We start from the raw sequence: 19600 nt of genomic DNA, 5'->3' as shown, positions 1-19600 counted from the left end.
TAACTTCCGTGTTGTTCAAGGGTTGACTACATAGACCATCACACCCCCAAACAGCAGAACAACATCTTTTCAAGTACACATAATCAATTTATAGACAATGACTCTAGGCCATGAAACAAGCCTCAAGATATTTAACAGGATTGAAATTATATTTAATACATTCTGTGACGTCAGGATTGTTAGAAGTCAATAGCAAAAATTCTACATGGAGATCCTCTCTAAATGTTTAGAAATTAATGCACGTCTAACTATCCCATGAGTCAAAGAGGAAATCACACAGAAACTCAGAAAATACTTTGAACTGAAATATTGTAGAAATACATCATATTAAAATTTGTGGGATACAATTAAAGCAGTATTTAAAGGGAAATTTATAGCTTTAAATGTTTACGGTAGAAAAGAAAAAAAGTCTCAAATCAGTTATCTAGGTTTTCATCTTAAAAAGCTAGAAAATGAAGAGAAAATTCAACCAGACTTGGGCCAAGATGGAGTGGGACTATTACCTGACAGGCAGTTACACTGATATCAACCACATACTTGACAAAATGCTAGGCAATTACCTGAGAACTCTGGAAAGTAAAGAAAAACAGGCAGATTGAGGAGAGAGGAGTCCAAATCTGAAGAAGCAACCTACATGGGGGGTGAGTTTCCAGGGTCCCCTCCACACCCCTGTTTCTCTTGCACTTTTCACCCAAGGGGATGCTCAAGTCACGGTCCCCACAGAGTCTCCAGTCAAGAAGGGAAATCAAGAGTTCTAAAAGAAGTTCTTCATGAAGGCAGAAGGAAGATGTTATCAGAGGAAAACCTGGAACTTCAGGAATGAGGAAGAGCATCAGATATGGTAAATATCTGCACCAATAAAAACTATTTTTCTCTCCATAAAATATGTATGACAACTGAAAGCAAAACTCACGATTGTATGGTTCACATTTCCATGTGTGTAGATGTAGTATGTTTGACAACTATAACACAGAGAGGGCAAAGTAAAGACCAATAGGGCTTTAAGTCCCCTACTTGTTACTTGAAACAGTGACAGATTTTAGCTTCTTGGGCTTTAAAATCACTGTGGACAGTGACTGCAGCCACAAAATGAAAAGACAATTGCTTCTTAGAAGAAAAGCTATGATAAACCCAGACAGTGTATTAAAAAGCAGAGACATCACTTTCCCAACAAAGGTCAATATAGTCAAAGCTATAATTTTTCCAGTAGTCATGTATGGATGTGAGAGTTAGACCAGAAAGAAAACTGAGCGCCCAAGAATTAATGCTTTTGAACTGGAGTGCTGCAGAAGACTTGAGAGTCCCTTGGACAGCAAGGAGACCCAACCAGTCCATCCTAAAGGAAATCAACCCTGAATATTCACTGGAAGGACAGATGCTGAAGCTGAAACTCCAATACTTTGGCCACCTGATATGAGAAACTGACTCATTGGAAAAGACCCTGATGCTGAGAAAGACTGAGGGCAGGAGGGGAAGGAGACAACAAAGGATGAGATAGTTGGATGGCATCACGAACTCAATGGACATGAGTTTGAGCAAGCTCCGGGAGTTGGTGATGGACAGGGAAGCCTGGCGTGCTGCAGTTGATAAGGTTGCAGAGTTGGACACAACTTAGAGGCTGAACAACAACAACAGTAACATGTTACTTAATGTAGCATGTTTACTTACTTAAAATAGTAAAATATTACCTCTAAGTAGACAAAATGTACATATATTATATATGATAAAATTATATGCTATATATAATTTATATAGTAACTCCTAAAGCACCACTAAAACTAAAAAACTAAACAAAATCAAAAATGTTAAAGGCAAAAAGCCAACAGAAAAATTGAAATGGATACTTACAATTCAAATAGAAGTTAATCAATAATATTGAATATCCAAACAATCTAAAGTGAAAGTCACGTCTGACTCTTTGCAACCCCATGGACTATATAGTCCATGGAATTCTCCAGGCCAGAATACTGGGGTGAGTAGCCGTTCCCTTCTGCAGGGGATCTTCTCAACCCAGGAATCGAACCCTCGTCTCCTGCATTGCTGGCATGTTCTTTACCAGCTGAGACACAAGGGAAGCCTGAGAATCCTGGAGTGGGTAGCCTATCCCTTCACCAGCGGATCTTCCTGACCCAGGAATCAAACCAGGGTCTCCTGCACTGCAGGCGGATTCTTTACCAACTGAGCGATCAGCGAAGCCCAAAAGCAATGTAACAGAAGATGAAACACAGAGGAACAAAAATTAGAGTGAAAAACAAAGCATGAGAAATCCACTTGAAACGTAAAAGCAGAGATAGGTTACAAGTAAAAGGGTGGAGAAAAGTATCCTGTACGGGACTGGCTATACTATCATCAGACAAAGCAGACTCAGAGCAAGAACTATTTCCGGGATAAAGAGGGACATTTCATGAAAATAAAGAGTTCAATTTGCCAAGAAGATAAAGCAATCTTAAATGTGTACACCCCTAACAACAGAATTTCAAAATGTGTGAAGCAAACACTCAAAGGACTGAAAAGACAGAGCCACAGTTACAGTTGGAGATGTCAGCATTCTTCTCTCAGTAATCAGTTACTGAGATTAGACAGATTAGACAGAAGATCACCAAGCACACAGAACGAACATGATCAGCCATCTTGACCTGAATGATATTCCTATGGAACACTTTACCCAATGGCAGAATACGTCTTCTTTTCAAATGCATGTGGAACATTCACCACAACAGATCACATTCCATGCCACAAAGAAACCTTAGCAAACGTAAAAAATTGAAAGCCAGCTGTATTCTCTGAACATAGTTGAGTTAATCTAGAAATCAGTAACAGAAAGATACTTGGAAAATGCTAGTATTTTCAATCAGTAGAGTATCTGTATGTTTACATATTACTTTTCTCTTTTGTATACTTGAAATTTTCATAGTAAAATGTAGACTAATACTTTAAATGTTTAAACTAGTACAGAAGGATAGCTCAGTGAGAATTAAAATAATGAGAACCTCTTCTTATGACTAGATTGTTACCAGAGACTCTGATAAAACTCAGAGGAGGGAGGAGGCCTATGGGAGGAACATAAAGACCCCTCCTAAACTCTCCCCCCAAATCCATAATAGTCAAGAACATCACAGAATTGTCAATAGCAAAAGAAACCTGCAATGTAAACTGTTAAGTTGTGAAACATAAGCCGTGGCTTTGGTTGTTCTGTGACCTTTGGTAAAGGTAGAAAATACGGGAAAACGTTTCATGAGTGATATTGATTCAGCCCATGGAGAACATCCCCTGCTTCTGCTCACAGCTCTGCCCACTCCTCGCCCCTCAACATGAAACATCTTGGTCAAGTGTCATCTAAGCTTAGCAGCCACAACTATTTTCAGGGCATGGTCATGAGCAGACCCTGAATCCCAGCTGTGGGAATATAGGCAGAACATCTGACTGCCCAGCCTCAGTTTCCCTATCTGGGAACTAGAGGCAATTAACCTCCTTACAAAGACTGTGAGGATGAAAGAAGATAATTGGTATGGAAATACTGTCAGCAGGAAAAGCACCTCACAAATGATTTATTGCTACAGACACCAGTCTCGTGATCTCAAGCTGGTGCTCACCTGGAGTAGCGATCAGTTTCCATCACCCTCTGAGAAATGGTGTGACCTAAGTCAGTGAGTCATGCTTACTAGAGGAAGGGCAGAGATGGCCAGCTGACCACTCAAGTCCCTGCTCCCCCTCCCATGGTGAAGAGCTGGTGCCAGAAAGTGGCTGGCCAGCCAGAAACTGCATTTCCCAGCACCCCTGGCATCCATGTGTGACCTAGGGTCTAGTTCTTGCCACTGGAACGTTAGCCACAGATTTTAAGAAGCAGAAGTGCTTCCTCTTTGCTCTTTTCTCTCCTTCTAGCTGGCCAAACGTGAAGGGAAAATGACCAGACCCAGCTAATGGGCAGCCACAAGGCAGGAAGACCCCGAGCCCCTGAGTCAGCACAGGGAAGCAGAGGCATCCAGCCACAAGGAGCACCTGCCTGGGGCCATCACATGAGCACTCAGGAAGCACCCATGATGCTGACACAATCATGCCTTTCTGGAACATGCAATAAAGTAGTTGGGATGACCTTAACAAGGCTACATGATGCTTCTAGGTTTAATTCCTCTGCCAAGCTTTTGTGGTCATAGCCATGGTCACAAGGTGATCTGTGCCTCAGTTAGGTCACAAGTATGAATGGTAACAGTTCTTGTTCTGAATTCTGGCCTATTGTGAGAATTAACTGAGGTCATGCATACAAGGTGCCAATGTTCAATGAGTGGTAAAGAATCTGCCTGCCAATGCAGGAGATGCAAGAGATGCCGGTTCGATCCCTGGGACAGGAAGATCTCCTGGAGTAGGAAATGGCAACCCACTCCAATATTCTTGCCTGGAAAATCCCATGAACAGAGGCGCCTGGCAGGTTACAGCATATAGCGTCACAGAGTCAGACACAACTGATCACACACACACACAAACTATTATTATTAAAGCATAGAATTACCAAGCTTTTTTTGAAAATTCATTCATTCCAGAAAACATGTCTAATTCTATAGCTTGTCTCCAGGTGACTGGCCATTATACATATACCAAACATTTTTCAAAGAAACTTTTTTCAGGAACTTAGCATTTTTCCTGGCCAGTTTTTAATCTTTATTTGAACACAGTTAAATGGCAAATCGCCAAGTCTAGTTTAAGGCTCAGCTTATACCTGAAGGGTCATGTGTATGGATTTAATGATCGTTTGTAACGACCACTTTCTTAGAAGCCTCACTAACCTGCCCACTCCAGGGTGTGGTCAAGAAGTCAAGGATGCAGTGGCCATACAGCTGCAAGTCCGACTGTCACCGGCAGAGGGCACTGCTGCAACAAACTGCTGCAACTTTTGAAGACGCCCTGGGGTCTTTCCATCATCAATAATTGGTTTGGGTTTTTTTCCCCTCTCATTTTCATTCCTTGCCCTTAGAACAATGGCCATGATATTTCAGAAAAGTCTGGTTATCCTCAGTTGTGCTCAGGTTTTGCAGACCTCCTGAATCTCTCGGTGGTCACTGACACTGGTGTGGCTGAATGTAGCATCAGGAGACGCCGTGCTCCCCGAATCCCAGTCACTGGTGCTCCTTGTCCTCCTGTCATGACTCCCACCTGATTTCTGCACAGGATTCCACTCCAGTTCTCCCACCCATCGCAGACTCCGGGACTCAGTCCCATTAACTCAGTCATTCTCAACCATGTGTGGGAGATGGGTGGGGTGTAGCATGTCAGAGTCTCTGGTGTGAAGTGTTCTGCAAACACATGTGCCCGGGTCTCACCCCGGAGCTCCTGAATGCGATGCCGGGGTGGGTGGCGCTTTGAGGCAGCTCCTGGGGTGGGAGGTCTGACAAGCACTCCCACTGCAGCCCTGCACACACTGGTGTCGTTAATGAGGCCCCAGCTGAGGCAAAGGGCAGGAGAGGAGAGGAGGGCCCCGTGCGGGTGGAGTTGGCATGACTCAGTGATTGGTTGGTGCTTTACTCTCCCCATTTTTCCCCACAGGGAAAATCTGAAACCCACTCATGCCCAACAGGAGAGTCCCCTCTTTCTTAACTGAGAAAATTAAAGCCTTCCAACTAGTCCGCCCTCCTCATTAACACTCGGGATTCTTATCCGCATTCTCCATGCCTCCTTCCCACCCGGTGCTCAGCCTGTCTTGGTCTCTACATGTGTCCGAGGCCTGCCCACCCCCCTTCCCCTTGGCTCTCTGGGGAACTCTCTCCTCCATTATCCATTCCCCACCTGCACCTCTGGGGTCTTCCTGTCCAGTGTTCCTTTCCTCCAATCACAGCCCCATCGCCTGCACTCAGAGCTCCTGTGTTACCTACTCCCTCATCCTGTCATCACTGGTTCTGTGAATTCCTGCTCCCAGGGATCCTTCCACTCTGTCCTCCCTTCCCTGTCCTTGTGCTAACCTCTGTCACTGCCACACATCCTCTGAACTGGCCTGTCTCCACGAAGCGCATTCCCCAGACTGACTTCAGAGACATTTTCCCACATGCTAATCAAGCGTATCTTGCCCTGACTGCAAACTTTCTCTGTGCCCCGCCCACCACCTCCGAACAAAGCCCCCGCCTCTGGCACATCACACGGGCCCTTCCTCACTTGCCCTTCCCCACCCCCAGAGTTCTTACTATACACCCATGAGCCTCTTAAGAAATCTTTGCCTTTGCTTAGCGCTCCTTTCTCCATTTGGCTTCCTGAAGCAAACTCCCATTCATCCCACTAAACCCAGATCAGGGACCATCTTGCGTGAAAAGCCTTCCCCAGTACCCTGGGAGAGAGCTCATCCTTCTCTCCTAAAGGATAACTCTGACCTAACAGCAGGCTGTCACTGGTGCGCCTTCCCTGTCTTCAGCTTTGGAGTCACCAGGCGTCCCTTCTCTGCATACTCTGCTCATTCACAGTTCTCTCTTCCTTTTCAGGCTGCGAGCTTCTTGAGGACACAGGCTGGGAATGATTCATTTCAGCCCTCCTAGCACCTACACAGTGCCTCGCTCAGAAGTGGTGGGAATGGGTTAGAGCTAGTCTCTGCTTCCTTTTACGGATCAAGGTCTTTAAAATATAAGATCCCTGCCTCCATGAGATTTCTACTTCCACTTATCCCTTCACCCCCCTAAAATTTGTTCTCCTCCTGTATTTCTGATCTTTTAAAGAAACAAATGATTCAGCCACATGTCTAAACCATACTGTGCCCATTCACTTCCCATCTTCAACCTCTGGGTCTTCAGACCCTGGTGACTACCAGCAGCCCTGACATTCTTCCCTCGGTTTATTTGGTGGAGAGTCATTGTTTTTGCTGTATCCATTCCACCTCCTTTTGGGAAAAGCACCCTAGTCCTCCTTCAGGGAACCATTTGTCCCTCATTTTCAGTCTAGTGGTTTGGATGCCTCTAGTCGTAACTTGAGATGGGTGTTGATTTAACTCTAAAAATCAGAGCATGACAGCATTGACTTAGAAATGGGCATATAATGGGCTACATCAGAGTCAGACTCATGCAGAGAATTTCATTGAAACTGTCTGTAGGAGAATTGCTCTTCCTGATGGAAAAGATAGAATGGTGTTCCTGGCAGCTGTTTTGTCTTCATAAGGAGAAGGCTTCTGGGCCAACAGAGGGAAGAATAAGGTAAAAGAGTAAAACAAGTCCATAAATCACAGAGCGCCTGAGTGCATCTGAACCTCAGCTACCCTGGGCTTACCTGTTACAGGAGTCAATGTACTGTTTTATTGTTATTAAACCAATTTGAATTGAGTTTCCTATCACTTGTAAAAAATCCTACACATTAATATATATAAAACAGATAACCAACAAGGACCTACTGTATGGCACAGGGAACTTGATATTTTATAATAACCTACAAGGAAAAAGAATCTGAAAACAGAACACACACACACACATTTACATGTGGGAATATATATATATATGTGTGTGTGTGTGTGTGTGTGTGTGGGAATAGGTTAGAGCTAGTCTCTGCTTCCCTTGCTTTACATCTGAAACAATAGTGTAAATCAACTATACATCAATTAAAAAATCCTGATTAATGATGATTATTATGACCTATAGTATATGAAGCCTCCGTCTACACTCTCTTTTCCTTATCACTGGTGTCTTGTTTTCCTCCTATCTCACACATAATCCTGATGATAACAGAAATTTGCATTTGCAGAATGTTTAGAGCTCACAAGCCCCCTGGAGAGAGCCCTCACCAGGTGTCACGCACTCTCCCTACTAAACATGACCAGTTCTGTAGCTCTGGCTCTCCTCTCTGTAGGACCCAACTCCTCGTCTCCAAGTCTAGCTTCTCCACAAAACCCCCATCCTCATGCTTCTAACCACCACCCCTCGCCCCACTCATTAGCATCCGACCACTTCCTCTGACTTGTCTGAACCCAATTCTTCCTCTCCGATTTCTTTTTCCCAAACCAGTGCTCTGATTATTTTTTCTCCTTTTATGGAAGCATAGTATATATAACGTTATACAATGATTTTGATCCAGGTATTCATCTTTCCCAGTTTCCCCTCTTCTGAAACCCTGGAGTTATCCTTCATTATCCCTTTCTTCTTAGCTTGGGAATCAGCCGCGACTCAAGCTGGGATAAAGAGAGTGTCTTTCCTAGAGAAAGTGAAAAGTGAAAGTCGCTCAGTTGTGTCCAACTCTTTGGGACCCCATGGACTATACAGTCCATGGAATTCTCTAGGCCAGAATACTGGAGTGGGTAGCCTTTCCCTTCTCCAGGGGATCTTCCCAACCCAGGGATCAAACCTAGGTCTCCCACATCGCAGGCAGATTCTTTACCAGCCGAACCACAAGGGAAATCTTTCCTACAAGACTAGTAGAAAAGAGATGCTCTCTTCTTCCTGAGTGCCGGGCTGATTGGAGTTAAGGGGGGTCGCTGTTCCTGTCTGCCAGTGAAGCTGAGCCTGAGGGAAGCAGGGTTGAGAGCAGGGGAAGGTGGAAGACTCTGGATGGTCCTATTTGAGCCCCTGCATCCTGCCTTGATTGAAACCAGACATAAGCCTTGGACATTTCAGTTATATGAGCTGTTAAAATTACCTTTTTTGGTTCAGCCAGGTTGCCAATTTTCTCTCATAACCCTCCTGTAAAACTGACACAGACTTTGTCTGTTGCTTGTCTCAAGGATGCTGGAGCTGACTGCAGACATTTAAGAAAGGCCAGACAACCCCCGGCTCGTTACGGGGCCCAGGAGGATCTGGATGGGAGGGCCTGAGATATTCTTTCAGGCTGAGAACCAGCGCTGGGTTCATTTGTGAACCTTCTCCTCCCTTTTGAGAACACAGCCCCTCCTCTCTCAACTCCTTCCCACGTCATGTCTCACGTTCCTCGTTCATCAGAACTGCCCTTTCCAATCTTCCCTACTAACGCAGGACCTCTTTGAGGGGATGTGAAGGCTATGAGTTTTCTTCTTAGTTTGGTCAGTGTTTATGGGAAGGAAGGGAGGAAGAAAAGGAGAGAGAGAAAGGAACAAAAGGAAAGGGAGGCAAGAAATCTCCTGTTCATGGTATTTTAAGCACTTAATTGTGAAACTCCATCTAGTCTCTTAATCATCGATTCAGAATCCCTCCTTCTCGTATTTACTACCTTTTAAAATCTGAATTTTAATTAAATTTTAATCTGAAACCTGTATGCTTTCAGGTCAATTTAAAAAATATAATCCACCAAGGATACTGCCATGTAGCAAGAACACCTGCAGCGGAAGCTTTTATTCTAAATGCCTTTGTAACCCTCTCTTGACCTCATCTTCCTGCTCAACTCTCTACTGTCTCATGATTTTCTTAGTTTCCTTCCTTATCAGAGTGAAGTGCCCAGACCCAGAGCTGATACACTGGATCTTAATGGTGTTTTGGGGCATAACGGCAAAGGATCCTTCCAGAGGTATTCAGACAAGCTAGACACTATTGTCTAACTTCTCAAAGGAAAACTAGATGATGAGATAATCCTCCCCAGTGGGTTACAGAAGCAAATAATCTATGTTTTCATTATCAGAGCCTTGACACTGTCCCCCCACCCCTCCCCCTCAAAAAAAAAAAAAAAGAAAAGAATACCCCAGACACTTTTTGCTTTCCATTGTCTGGGAAGTTTTTCCATCCAGACATTTCTTAAGTGGTTAGAATGGTGCTGAGTGTAACTGTGGCGGGCAGGTCCAGCTGGCCCAGACTTCCCTGCAAGGGCCTCTCATTGCGGGATGTTTAAAATAGTAGTCACTGCCTCAAGTGGATGAGGTTTTTTTAAAGGAATGTTACTGTTGGTTCGTCTATGCATCCAAGAATTCATATGTAAATGCTTACTGAGAACCCACTGTGTACTGCGTTCTATTAAACTCCAAGGGAGGAGAGGCCAAAACGGGAGCACTGTTCTTGCTCTCTGGGCGTTTATCATCTAATCACAGAGATCCCTACACCCTCAGATTTTGCTTCAGCTGAGAGCTTGAAACCAGAGGTTCCCAATCCTGGTCTCACGTTAGTGTCCCCGAGACGTGTTATGAGCACTGTTGACGACTGAGTCTCATGCTAAGCAATTAAATGAGAAATATCTGGGTAGAATCCAGGCATGGATATTGTTAACCCCTGCCTCCTGATAAGTCTAAGGTGCAACCAGATTTGAGAAAATTTGGCCTAAATGCTTTTTTTTTTCTTTTGCCACACCGCATGGCTTGTAGGATCTTAAGTTCATCCTGCAGTGGAAGCAAGGAGCCTTAACCACTGAACCACCAGGGAAATCCAAACGACCTCTTCTTAAACACAAAGGTCAGTTTGCCCTCCCTGACTGCCCCTGCCAAAAGGAATAGATATTATTGACTCTCAAGGGTCCAAGTGTTTCCATGAAAGAAACAACCAGGAAACTTCAGACCAAGTCCCCCTTTCCAGAAGGGACAGGAGGAGGAGGAGATGGCAGGACAGTGAGCACACTGCAGCCCCTGAAGAAAGGCAGGGCCCATTCTCCAGCCTGGGAGATGGAGGCAGTCAATCCAAGGGCACCTCAGTCTTGGACCAAACCTAGGTTTCTTCGCAGCCACCTGACTCGCTGCCTGCATTCATAAACTCGGGGGCCGGTAGTTATCTGGACCAAATGAGAAGTACTGATACATTTCAGATCACAAACCCAGAATCTTCAAAGGCAACAGAGGTTGACCTAGATTTTCTCTTCCCCAGCCTCCATCTCTGACCACTGTTCCTGGCCGGGGCAGGTGCAGGGTCTCGGCTGACAGGGGCGGGCTGGGCCTTAGCATCCCAGAACAGACATTCCTAGGCCCTGACAGCAGCTGCCTGGCTGGGAGATGCGACTTAGCCTTGATTAGAGTAGTAGTCTTTTATTTCCCCTTGTCTGAGCGGGCCCATTCAGCCAGCATGAATCCGTTTGTCCAAATGACTCGAACCTAACCGCCAGCACTGCAGCCAAAACCTTTCAGGCCCTGACCTCCCTCTGAAATTGCTCTGACCAACATATCTGCATCCTCTCACCAACATTTCAGACACGGCTGGGCTCCAAGCTCTACCTCAGAATGTGATTCATCCGGAGCATCAGTGCACGGGAGACACAGATTGGAAACTTTTATACGCTACAGGCAAAAAATAAAGCAAGACTGAGCAATGGAGATGTAAGCTCCCACATAATTGCCTCCTAAGGGTATGGGCAGGATGCTGTGTTCAGAACGTGGCAAGTCTTTCAAGGCTCCAGAGGGGCTCTGGGAGCTTACACAGCTCTCTTGTTGAGAAATAAACAAAAAGCTTTCTCACCAACACAAAAATTTAGTTCGTGAATCCCCTTGGACACCCAATGTCAGAGTGGTCTGGGCCTCCCAGAAGGACTTTGGCATCATAAAATCTCACCTGATCACAAGCTGTGTTTTCTGGGAAGCAGTGACACCTGGGGCTCTGCTCCCTCAACTGCCTCCCCAAAATATCGGCCCTGCCCTGAGGGGTGAGATCAGGCCATCTGACCCCATTTTGCCGTCAGCCCTCCTGCCTCCAAGTCTCACCCTCTTAAGACCACTAGACCACCTCTAGTCCATTCTCTTCTTCTCAGCCCTCATTTTGAAGGAGCTCGGAACAGTAGAAATGCTTGCCTTGAGCCTGTGTTCACAGAGAGCATTTCTGTCTACCCTTCAGCAACAGGAGGTGGGATCTGCTCTCCTGGGGGAGTCAGGGAATCTAGTCCATGAAGCCCCCACAGCACCAGCTGCACTCTAATGGCTCATTCCACCAACATGCACTCCATTTCTATTATGCCAGGTAGGAGCTAAGCTGCATATCGTACAGGATGCAAAGCTGAGCACCTTCTCTGTAACAGACAGGAGGGAGGCCAACGATGCCTAGGGTTCCTGGAGGAGGGCAGCAATATCAAGGGTTGTGATACTGATATTGATCTAAAATGATGTCTCACAGCTTCATTAAGATCACTTACAAAGGGGAAATTCCTCATCCTGATTCCATCTCAGAAAAGTTTGGAAACTTATCCTGTATAGTCTGAGTCCTTCACTGAGACACTGTGGCCAACTTTCTGTTTGTCCTGGTAGGAGACCTCTAGTGGTGGTTGGTGTGGCTTTCTGTATGTCTGTCCTGTCCTTAAGAAGAGAGCAGCTGTAGGGATTCTATGTAAGAATGTGTGTTCTCTTCTGAACTCGCTCTATGAGGCCAGCATCACCCTGATACCAAATCCAGACAAAGATATCACAAAAAGAGAAAAACACAGGCCAGTATCACCGATAAGCATGATGAAAAAGTTCCCAACAAAATATTAGCAAACCAAATTCAATAATACATTAAAAGGATCATACCATGTTCAAGTGGGATTTATCCCAGAAAGTAAGGGTTTTTTCAGTATCAGCAATTTAATGTGATATACCACAGTAACAACTTAAAAAAGAAAAACCGTATAGTCATCTCCATGGATTCAGAAAAAGCTTTGACAAAATTAATCACCACAGGGAGGCCTGGCGTGCTGTGATTCATGGGGTCGCAAAGAGTCGGGCACAACTGAGCGACTGATCTGATCTGATCTGATCTGATGCTTAAAAAACTCTCCGGAGTTGAGCTTGGAGGGGCTATACCTCAACATAGTAAAGGCCATATATGACAAACCCACAGGTATGTGGTGAAAAGCTGAAAGCATACCTTCTCAGATCAGGAACAAGACAGGGATGCCTGCTCTTGTCACTTTTGTCTAACATAGTTTTGGAAGTCCTAGCCATAGCAATCAGATTAGAAAAAGAAGGAAAAGAAATCCAAGTTGGAAAGGAAGAAGTAAAATTGTCACTGTTAGGACTTCCCTGGTGGCTCAGACGGTAAAGCGTTTGTCTATAATGCAGGAGACCTGGGTTCGATCCCTGGGTTGGGAAGATTCCCTGGAGAAGGAAATGGCAACCCACTCCAGTACTCTTGCCTAGAAAAATCCCATGGATGGAGGAGCCTGGCGCAGGCTACTGTCCACGGGGTCGCAAAGAGTTGGACACGACTGAGCAACTTCACTTTCTTTCACACTTTCTTTGCACGTGACACACCAGAAAACTACTAGAGCTCATCAGTGAATTCAGTAAAGTTGCAGGATACAAAATTAATATATGGAACTCTGTTGCATTTTTATACTAACAACAAGCTATCAGGAAGAGAAATTAAGGAAACAATCACATTTACCATTCCATCAAAAAAGAATAAAATACTTAGGAATAAACCTACCTAAGGAGATAAAAGACCTGTGCTCACAAACCTATAAGATGCTGAAAAAGGAAACTGACGATGACACAGACAGATGGAAAGATACACCATGTTCTTGGGTTGGAAGAGTTAACATTATTAAAATGACTGTACTACACAAGGCAATCTACATTCAGTGAAATCGCTATCAAAATACCAATAGCATTTTTCACAGAACTAAAAAAAATAATTTTTAAACTTTGTATGGAAACACAAAGACCCTGCGTAGCCAAAACAACTTTGAGAAAGAATAGAGCTGGAAAAATCACACTTCGTGACATCAGACTACACTACAAAGCTACAGTAATCAAAACAGCACAATACTGGCACAAAAACAGACACATGGATCAATGGGAATAGAGAGCCCAGAAATAAACCTATGCATTTATGGTCAACTAATCTGTGACAAAGGAGGCAAGAATATACAATGGAAAAAAGACAGTTTCTTCAGTAAGTGGAGCTCAGATTAGGAGAAAATATTTGCAAATGATGTGACTGGCAAGGAATTAGTCTCCAAAATTCAAAAACAGCTTATGACACTTAATAGCATCAAAACAACCTAATCAAAAAATGGGCAGAAGACCTAAATAGACATTTCTCCAAAAAAAGACATTCATATGGCCAAGAGGCACATGAGAAAGTGCTCAACATCACAAATTATTAGAGAAATTAAAGTAAAACCTGCATATACTGTGCATACTGTTCATGGGGTTCTCACCCTGCTTATTTAACTTATATGCAGAGTACATCATGAGAACTGCTGGACTAGATGAAACACAAGCCGGAATCAAGATTGCTGGGAGAAATATCAATAATATCAGATATGCAGATGACACCATCCTTATGGCAGAAAGTGAAGAGGAACTAAAAAGCCTCTTGATGAAAGTGAAAAAGGAGAGTGAAAAAGTTGGCTTAAAACTCAACATTCAGAAAACGAAGATCATGGCATCTGGTCCCATCACTTCATGCCAAATAGATGGGGAAACAGTGAGAGACTTTACTTTTGTGGGCTCCAAAATAACTGCAGATGGTGACTGCAGCTATTAAAAGAAAATTAAATTATGCTTGCTCCTGGGAAGAAATGCTGTGACCAACCTAGACAGCATATTAAAAAGCAGAGACATTACTTTGTCAACAAAGGTCTGTCTAGTCAAAGCTTTGGTTTTTCCAATAGTCATATATGGATGTGAGAGTTGGACTATAAAGAAAGCTGAGAGCTGAAGAATTGATGCTTTTGAACTGTGGTGTTGGAGAAGACTCTTGAGAGTCCCTTGGACAGCAAGGAGATCAAATCAGTCAATCCTAAAGGAAATCAGTCCTGAATATTCGTTGGAAGGACTGATGTTGAAGTGAAATTCCAATATTTTGGCCATCTGATGCAAAGAACTGACTCATTGGAAAAGACCCTGATTCTGGGAAAGATTGAGGGCAGGAGGAAAAGGGGACGACAGAGGATGAGATGGTTGGATGGCATCACCGACTCAATGAGTCTGCGTGAACTCCGGGAGTTGGTGATGGACAGGGAGGCCTGGCGTGCTGCAGTCCATGGGGTCACAAAGAGGCAACACGACTGAGTGACTGGACTGAACTCTGCATATAAGTTAAATAAGCAGGGTGACAATATACAGCCTTGATGTACTCCTTTCCCAATCTGGAACCAGTCTGTTGTTCCCTGTCCAGTTCTACTGTTATTTCTTGACCTGCATACAGATTTCTCGGGAGGCAGGCAAGGTGGTCTGGTATTCCCATCTCTTGAAGAATTTTCCACAGTTTGTTGTGATGCACACAGTCAAAGACTTTGCGTAGTCAATAAAGCAGAAGTAGATGTTTTTCTGGAACTCTCTTGCTTTTTCTATGCTCCAACAGATGTTGACAATTTGCTCTCTGGTTCCTCTGCCTTTGCTAAATCTAGTTGGAACATCTGGAAGTTCACAGTTCACATTCTGTTGCAGTCTGGCTTGGAGTATTTTAAGCATTACTTTGCTAGCATGTGAGATGAATGCAATTGTGTGATAGTTTGAGCAATCTTTGGCATCGCCTTTCTTTGGTATTGGAATGAAAATTGACCTCTTCCAGTCCTGTGGCCACTGCTGAGTTTTCCAAGTTTGCTGGCATATCGAGTGCAGCACTTTCACAGCATCATCTTTTAGGATTTGAAATAGCTCAACTGGAATTCCACCATCTCCACTAGCTTAGTTCATAGTGATGCTTTGTAAGGCCCACTTGACTTTGCATTCCAGGATGCCTGGCTCTAGGTGAGTGATCACACCATTGTTGTTATCTAGGTCATTAAGATCTTCCTTGTATAGTTCTTCTGTGTATTGTTGCCACTTCTTAATATCTGCTGCTTCTGTTAGATCCATACTGTTTCTGTCATTTATTGTGCCCATCTCTGCATGAAAGGGAAAACAGCATGGAAGTTCCTTAAAAAACTAAAACTAGGGCTACCATATGATCCTGTGATCCCACTCCTGGGCATCTCTCTGGAGAATAACATGATCCAAAATGATACATGCACCCCAGTGTTCACTGTAGCACTGTTAACAATAGCCAGTATGTGGAAGCAACCAAAACGGCCATCAACAGAGGAATGGATAAAGAAGATGTGGTACATGTATACAATGGAATATTATTCAGCCATTAAAAAGAATGAAATAATGCCATTTGCAGCAATGTGGACGGACCCAGAGACTGTCATACTGAGTGAAGTCAGACAGAGAAGGAGAAATATGACATCCCTAATATGTGGAATCTAAAAAAGAAATGATACAGATGAATTTACTTACAAAAGACAAAGAGACCCACAGATTTAGAGAATGAATTTCTGGTTCCCAGGGGGAAGGATGGCACAAAGGGATAGTTAGGGAGTTTGGGATGGACATGTACACACTGCTGTATTTAAAACAGATAACCAACAAGGACCTACTGTATAGCACATGAAACTCTGCTCAATGTTATGTGGCAGCCTGGAAGGGAGGGGAGTTTGGAGGAGAATAGACACATGTATTTGTATTACTAAGTCCCTTTGCTATTGACCTGAAACTATCACAACATTGTTAATTGGCTATATCTCAATACAAAATAAAAAGTTAAAGAAATAAGTGGTGCTAGGAAAACTGGATACCTACATATAAAATAATGAAATTATAAAATTCTCCAACACCTTAAAAAAAAACTCAGAATGAATTGAAGACCTAAAGGTAAGACTGGATACCATAAAACTCCTAAAGAAAAACATAGGCAGAATACTCTTTGACACAAATCGTAGCAGTATGTTTTTTAAAATGGCTCCTCAACAAAGGAAATAAAAGCAAAAATAAACAAATATGACCTAATTAGATTTTGCACAGCGAAGGAAACTGTCAATAAAATAAAGATGACCTATTGAATGGGAGAAAATATTTAAAAGATATGACCAATAAAGGATACATAAATAGCACACATATAGGATACATCCAGCATGTATAAACAGCTCATACAAATCAACATTTAAAAAAAAATCAGACAACCTGATTTTAAAATGAGCAGAAGAACCGAATAGAATTTTTTCCAAGGAGATGCAGATGGCCAATAGGCACGTGCAAAGATGCTAACCACTGCTAATATCAGGAAAATACAAATCAAAACCACAACGAATATCCCTTTACACCTGTTAGAATGGCTCTCACCAAAAAGAACACAAATAACAAATGTTGGTGAGGGTGTGGAGGACAGGGAATCCTTATACACTGCTGGTGGGAATCTAAATTGGTGCAGTCTCTGTGGAAAATAGTACGAAGGTTTCTCAAAAAGCTAAACATAGAACTACCACATGACCTAGCAATTCCACTCCTAGGTATATATCCCCCCAAAACAAAAACACTAATTCAGAAAGATATATGTACCCCAATGTTTACAGCAGCATTATTTACAATTGCCAAGGTACAGAAGCACCCTAAGTGTCCATCAGCAGATGAACGGACAATGAAGATGTGGTATATACACATAATGGAATATTACATTACTCAGCCATAGAAAAGAACAAAATTTTGCCACCTGCAGCAACACTGATGGACGTAGAGGGTATTATACTAAGAAAAATATGTCAAAGACAAGTATTGTATGATATCACTTATATGTAGAGTCTAAAAATATAACAACCAGTGAACATAAAAAAGAAGCAGACTCACTGATACAGAGAGCAAACTAGTAATTACCACTAGGGAGAGGGAAGTAGGGAGGGGCAATACAGGGGTATGGGATTAAGAAATAAAAATCATTAAAAAAAAAAAGAAATATAAACTATTAAGTATAAAAATAAGCTACAAGGATATACTATACAACACAGGGAATATAGCCAATATAACCATTAAAACTTGTGAATCACTATATTGTACACCTGTAACATATTATACATCAATTATACTTCAATTTTTAAAAAACTTAAAAAACAACTTTCAAAAATGTCAACTATTTGCAACAAATGTGAACAGACCTTGAGGGCATTATGCTAAGTGAAATAAGTCAGACAGAAAAAGACAAATGTTACATGTTCACAATAGGTATGTGTGTCAAATCATGATATTGTACACATAAAACTAACAATGTTATACTACTTATATATCAATAAAAAAATAATTCTAAGCATTTAAACAAGACAGAGTACATGTGTCCTACCTGCGAATTTCCCGCACCCCGGCACTGTGTGAGGCAGAGAGGGCCAAGACCACATGCATGGGGGGTTTAGCACCCTTCTCCCAGGGCTCAAAGTAGTTCATTAGGAATAAAATTAGTTAAGGCAAAAGAGGGGAAATGTTGTAACATCAAACTCTCCAGCGAAGTCCCACAGAAGGTCAACCGGAGAGCGCACCCCTTGTCTTCACGCGGCATCTCAACCACTGCAGGCCCTGCTCTGTGGACCCCTCTGGAGTCACCCCCAGCTTTTGTTCGCAGTCTCTTTCCTGCGAGAAGGTTTTGCATGGGCATCCCGCGTCTCATTGCAGTTATTTCCGTGCATCTTCCGTCCCTAAGTCAGCGCCTTGGGGATGCATGTGGAACACTGGGCTTCTCCCTCTGGCCCGGCCTCCAGTGCTGACGCCCGGGTCCAGCCGCCTGGGCTCTGACTCAGATGGTTTGGGGCGGGGCCCAGGCACGTGGGTTTTGAGCTTCCCAGGTGACTCTCAGATGTTGCTAAAAGGCTGGGGCTTTGGTTTCTCTTGCCAGGCCTTCTCTTACACTTTGTATTCTTCCTGCTCATCATGATAAAGAGAGCAGAAGCCAAGGCAATAGCTTAGTTCTGGAAGTTCAACATGACACCATTGAAAGAATTTATCTCCCTTGGCTTTGGCCAGGGTTAAGAGACCTCTGGTTCTGGGCCCAAGTTCTATCCTCTATGTCACCAGGTCCCAGGAGAAGTACTGCCAATATTTCTGCTTCTATTTGTGAAACCCTAATCACACATTTTGCTTCCCAGGATAATCAGTGGTAAAAAAAATCTGCCTGCCAACCAGAAGCTATTGGTTCAGTCCCTGGGTGGGGAAGATCCCCTGGAGAAGGAAATGGCAACCTACTCCAGTATTCTTGCCTGGGAAATTCCACAGACAGAGGAGCCCGGTGGGCTACAGTCCATGGGGTCGCAAACAGTTGGGCATGACTAAATGACAACAACAAATCACACCTTGACATCCTGAAAAGCCACACAATGGAGCTGTGATTTCACATAAATCATGGCCATGCATGGTGTGCTGGGTGTGTGTTTTTTTATTTCTTTGTGTCTCTACTTTCCTCTGTCCCTCAGTGTTTTTACATTTTAAAAATATCTTTGAATTATTATAAAATAAAACTAAAATACTTAATTTCTTCATGTTTATTGAGATGAATTTTTGGGCTTCATTCTTATTTTTTTAAAGACACATTTCTCTCTGAAAGAAAAATAAATGGACTGCTGCTTAGGCGGGCTCCCTCCAGGTTGTAAAGGCAGGGTGGGGTGACAGAGCACTGTCCAGGAGTGACCAGAAGGCCCAAGCTTGCCTCCATCACTCACTACCACACGCACCGAGATGCAAGGTCCCGTGGGCTTCTCGATGCCCAACCAGAAAATGCGGGAGGACGTTTTCAGAGCCTGTATCCACAGTCCACAACCTCGGGTCATTATGAAAATCACATAGTTTGCGGGGAGGGGGAATGATTCCTTTTCATCAGGCAACCAGGTATACTATGAGCTCGAATCTTTCTGCAAGAGAAATTTTTCATGCTGATTTCGGTTTCTTTGGAAACGTAGCATTCATCTGTGTGATCAGAGCCCTGGCTGGTCTATGGGTGGCTTTTCTTTTTCTGGGATGGCTGATCAGCAGTCTGTCTGCTGTTTCTGG

General features: G+C 43.5%; 1 protein-coding gene across 1 annotated transcript in view; it reads right to left on the bottom strand.

Moving 5' to 3' along the window:
* Nucleotides 1-18322, bottom strand: part of THBS4 (thrombospondin 4) — a 233753-nt gene extending 215431 nt beyond the window's left edge. Inside the window, exon 1 of the mRNA XM_059890619.1 lies at nt 17907-18322. The gene's annotated coding sequence lies outside the window, so the exon portion shown is untranslated. The remainder of the gene's footprint in view (nt 1-17906) is intronic.
* Nucleotides 18323-19600: the final 1278 nt, after the last annotated feature.

The sequence above is a fragment of the Bos taurus genome, chromosome 10 (genome assembly GCF_002263795.3).
Source record: "Bos taurus isolate L1 Dominette 01449 registration number 42190680 breed Hereford chromosome 10, ARS-UCD2.0, whole genome shotgun sequence".
NCBI lineage: Eukaryota > Metazoa > Chordata > Mammalia > Artiodactyla > Bovidae > Bos > Bos taurus.
Note: the sequence above shows the minus strand (reverse complement) of the source record. Positions and strands in the feature narration are given on the sequence as shown.